A 5,758-nucleotide genomic window follows, 5' to 3' on the forward strand; every position below is an offset into this window, starting at 1 on the left:
GAACGGAGGTGGTTGTCAGTCACACGTTCATAGGTGAGAATGATAATGAGTGTCACGGACCATCACATTCATCAAGTTGAAGAACAAGTGATATCTTAGAACAAGAACAAGCGGAATTGAATGGAAGAACAATAGTAATTGCATTAATACTCGAGGTACAGCAGAGCTCCACACCTTAATCTATGGTGTGAAGAAACTCCACCGTTGAAAATACATAAGCATAAGGTCTAGGCATGGCCGAATGGCCAGCCTCCCAATAATCTAAGAACTAAATGTCCAAAGATGATCAAAGGATCTAAAACAATCCAAAGATCAAAAGACCCCCCAATACAATAGTCAAAGGTCCTACTTATAGAAAACTAGTAGCCTAAGGTGTACAGAAATGAGTAAATGACATAAAAATCCACTTCCGGGCCCACTTGGTGTGTGCTTGAGCAATGAAGCATTTTCGTGTAGAGACTCTTATTGGAGTTAAACGCCAGCTTTAGTGCCAATTTGGGCGTTTAACTCCCATCCTTGTGCCAGTTCCGGCGTTTAACGCTGGGAATTCTGAGGGTGACTTTGAACGCCGGTTTGGGCCATCAAATCTTGGGCAAAGTATGGACTATCATATATTGCTGGAAAGCCCAGGATGTCTACTTTCCAACGCCGTTGAGAGCGCGCCAATTGGGCTTCTGTAGCTCCAGAAAATCCACTTCGAGTGCAGGGAGGTCAGAATCCAACAGCATCTGCAGTCCTTTTTGGTCTCAGAATCAGATTTTTGCTCAGGTCCCTCAATTTCAGCCAGAAAATACCTGAAATCACAGAAAAACACACAAACTCATAGTAAAGTCCAGAAAAGTGAATTTTAACTAAAAACTAATAAAAATATACTAAAAACTAACTATATCATACCAAAAATATACTAAAAACAATGCCAAAAAGCATACAAATTATCCGCTCATCAGTGGAGAAAGTGACTTCTGTTAACAATTGCTGCAAATCAATGGCCAAGATTGTTTCTTGCAGACCAAGTAGCTATTCTCAAGGGTTCAAATCTGGGTTTACCATTGAAAAAGTTTATCTTAGCTTCCCTGAGGCTTCTGGTCAAGCAAGCGTATGTCAGACTCAAATTTTTAATTCGGGGATTAACTGAAAAAGGTGATGTCATAAGTTGGTAGCACAAAGATCACAGAGTTGACCTAAGAGACAACAACTCAACAACATGCAAGGACACATAAAAGAAAGGTATGGAGTTTTTCTGAGGTAAGGAGAGATAACTAGTTTTTGGAAGTTTATGTTCCGAGAAGAGTTCTTTGAAGAAGTTTAGTAAACTTGGACAGCGTTTTCTGGTCAAAGGAGCATTACGCCAGAATGAGGAACCAAATCAAAGGAAAGCTAATCTTGTATCTTGTACTAGTGACGTACCCCTTTCCTAGTTAGGTGAGCACTAAGAGTGAAGAGTTAGGTATTAGCATAACCAAGTCAAGTTAGGCTAGAACTTGAGAGTGTAAGGATTCTGCTTCGTATGTGCTTCGTAATGCGACCTCCAAAATATATGACTCCCCATTCACCGAACTATTTAGACACTGCAAGCTTGTGGACATAGAGATTGACGAGTTCGAGGCGCAATGGGAGACGTTGCTGGAGGTGTGAGGGTTCAGGAAGTCGAAACGTGTGAAGGAATTGTGCCGCAAAAAAACCGCATGGGCGGCAACCTGCATCAGAGGCCCATTTTTCGCTGGTATAACGACAACGTCCCGTTGTGAATCTCTACATGCCAAGTTGGTTGGGTTTGTGGAGAGTAGATATGAGAAATCCCAATGCCTTGAGTTCTTCCCCCAGTTTAATTTTGATTTAATTTAATTTCATAAACTAATCATATTAAAAGTTAATTAAGACCTGAAAGTGTGTATCGAAGTGTCATTTCATGTGTCACATTAGTAAATTTTGATAACATCAATGAATAAAGCGACGGAATGACTAACACGACTAATTTAAAATCTTTAAATGACAAAATAGATTAAAAAAAATCTTTCATGCACCAACTTATAGAATGAATGATCTTTTTAAGAACTAATCCGAATCAATAATTTGAATCACAAAAAAAAATTATCAATAATTTAAACAATACGGTTTAAATTAACAAATAATAATATTTATTTATTATACGAAAAATACATCAACACAATGTGTATTTTCATTTTTAATTAAATGCGCAAAATAATATGCTGCTCATCTATGCAGTTACCATGTTGCTTAACAAATGTTCCCCTATTTTTTTGGGATTTGGATTCTTTAAAGTTTGAATTTCACTTCAGACAGTAAAGCGTGATCTCTCACCATTTATTTTATAGGTGGAATCAACAATAAATATGAGAGAAAAATCATTTAAGAGTAGAAGATCACACTTTATCCTCGAAAGTACAAATTTAAAATTTAGAGCATCCAAATTCATTTTTTCGTACCCCTACATTGTTCTCAAATTATTCCAATCCTGGAATTTTTTTTAGAAATAATGGAACCATCTCAGTTGTGCCTCTTGGTCTCCTCCACCATATATATACGGGGTAAATGATTGACGTATTTGAAACTTAATAAAAAAATGGGTGAAAATAAAATATAGCATCTTATTTAGTGTTATCAAAATCGGACCGGACTCGTCGGTTCAACCAAAAAACCAGTAAATCGGATTTTTTACCGGTCCGGTCCGATATATGGACCGAATAAGGTATAAACCTGCTGGAAATCAGTTAAACCTGGTGCGAATCGGTAAAAATCGGTCGAATTCGGTAAAGATCGGTTTAACCGAATCGGTTAAGAACTAAATTTTAACAAAATGTTACATATGGGGCTTGAATCCCTCTCCTCTTGAGAAGAGGTGCTATGCATAGCCACCAGGCTGTGATGATTTTCATTATACTTTATACAAATTATAATATATATGTATATATCTTTTATCAAATAACTTACTTCTATATACTTTATTTTAAATTTAGTTATAAATTTACTCATTTTTAAATTAATTATATTTTTATTTAATAATAATTATAAACTCATTTATTTTTTATAATTATATAATGAGAAAGTCTAGGGGGCCAGCAGAAATTGTGATATATAGCCATCAATTAGACATCAAAAATAAAATGAGTAATCCTGCACCATTGGATATAATCTCTCACAGTTAAACACACCTATGATGGCTAATTGATGGCTATATATCACAATTTCTGCTGGTCCCCTAGCACTCCTCTTATATAATATCTATTAGTATTATTTTTTAATAAATATTTGTCATATATAATAATAACAATATAATAGATATAAAGTAATTAATAAATTATTAAAATTTAAAAATAATAGTTATTTTAATATGAAAACAAAATAAAAATATTTATGATTTAATAAAAATAACAAAATACTTATTATTTTTGGTCCATATTATTTTAAAATAACTTGATATTTTTAAAATATTAGTATAAATATGTATTTTAAATTATAATTTTAAACTTATGACTATTTTTATTTTTTATTTACATAGTACCGAATCAACCGGTTCAACCAGTGATCCACCGGTTGAACCAGTGACCCAGTAATCTAATAACCTGATCGGTTCGATCACCGGTTCGATTCTGACAACTATGATCTTATTTCTCAACATTTATTTCGTACTTTATTTTTTAATAATTTTTAACCTTCTAAGATCTTACAAAAAAATTAATATGCTAATTGCATCGATCCATTAAATAATATGTCCATCACCTATCACTCTTAATTGATCATCACAATTTGTAACACAAAATTTGTTTAATTATCTATTAAATTTTTAAATTTATATTTAATCATCAGCTCATATTCTATTTGGAGGATTCGCAGTTCCGCACAAAATCGTTCTAGATAAATACATATCTAGAGTAATTAAAAAACGTGTTTGGTTGACTAAAACAAAATTAAAGATACCAACCATAATAACAATTAAAGATTTAAAGATGTATCATAATAATATTTTAAAATAAAATTTTTCAATTCTTCCTTTTAAAAAATTTAAAATATAAATTTAAATGTCGACTGAAATAAAAGTTAGTGGGTCTTTTCAATTACAAATTATTCATTATATAGTTAAAATTTATCATTATAACAATTTGGACTTAAACCGACCACAATTATCCAACTCTATCGATTAAATCAATCAAATTTTGATTCTTTTTATAACAAAACTTTAATTCCCTATCATAAAATGTTAACCATAACTCGTCGTACTAATCCCTCACATCCTAAATCAGACTAACGCTTGCTTTGGTAACATTTTTATTTTTTAAAAATTACTTATAAAAAATAATTTCTTAAAATATGATTTTTAGAAGTTGAAACATTTATGTTTTTGTAAATCAAATTAAAAATAACTTTTAATAAATACGAGCAACAACAATTACATTTAGTAAAATAATTTACAAAATTTACAAAATTTTTAACAAACATAAATGCATGACTTAAATTTAAAATTAATTCATGTATGAAATCATTTTAGGCTTTAGAATTTTGATAAGTTCCTCCTTAGATACTTTTAAAACCATCCCCGATTTTTATAAACCATAAGCATAAGCACATAAGTCCTTTTATTTACGAAACACAAAATGAAATACTTGTACTTTTGATAGAAAAATTTTATCAAACTAAGGCTAAATATACCTTAGCATAATTGAAGTAGTTTCAAATTTTTACAAAAATTCTCCTGTTCAAAAAATTATAAATTTTTTTTATGTTTGGAATTTAAATTAAAACTTTTGAACTGTGAACATAACTGGATCATCAATTCTTCCTATTCAACCAATATTAGGCACTCGAAATTTTAAATTTTTCACTATAACACCAGTCCAGCATTTTTCATAATGCACTTGAATATTTCTAAATAGTCCTATACCCTCTCCCAAGGCCTAGCAACTTTTTGTTTTAAAGATCAGTACCAAAGTCTTCAACTCTTGCCAACAATTTTTTCTTCACATATTATGAAGCCCACAAATTCCAACAAAAATGCATAGCCCAATTTTTGCCTTGGCTACAACTGTCAGCTGACGGCTCCCCTTTAGCATCGGCTTACCAAAATGACAATATCCAATGTAAGGACACACAACAGGTCATTAAATTTATCTGCCAAGATCATGAATTCCACCGGTTTAAGGAGCACCCTGCACCATTCCTATTGAAATTTACATCACAACCTTAACACAAAATCTACATCATTCAAATTCTTTAATGTATATCTGAATGGCTCTGCACACTTACATAGCGCTATGCCAGTAAAGTGGCTTGTCACACCTGAAAACTTTCCTAACATTTTACCATAAAAAAGAAAGTGTACTAGCTATAGTACTATTGTACAGAATTTCAAGACAAGTGAAGAATGTGATTCTACTTCTGCGTTTTGGAGTTAATCAACAAATTCACAGTCACATTCGCATCCGGACAAAAAGCTAACAACTCTTCAAATCACACAATGCATGTGATTAGCTTTGAAAACCGCATACGGTAATTTCTTGGTGTAATGCATGTGTTTCTTGAATATGACAAATGGAAGCAGCAGGTTTGCTAACCTTATCACACATTCGAATATAATCTAGCTAGTTCCCACTTCTTTTCTATAAAAATCATAAAACCTATGTAGCTAGTAAGTAATAGCTTTTTCTTGGCTCGCGTGAATGTCGGTCAACTTGGGTACATTTAGGGCTTTGAATAGGTGACGTGCTTAGGAATGACAACAACAATTCTATCCCATCAATCC

The sequence above is a fragment of the Arachis duranensis genome, chromosome 5 (assembly GCF_000817695.3).
Source record: "Arachis duranensis cultivar V14167 chromosome 5, aradu.V14167.gnm2.J7QH, whole genome shotgun sequence".
Taxonomy (NCBI): domain Eukaryota; kingdom Viridiplantae; phylum Streptophyta; class Magnoliopsida; order Fabales; family Fabaceae; genus Arachis; species Arachis duranensis.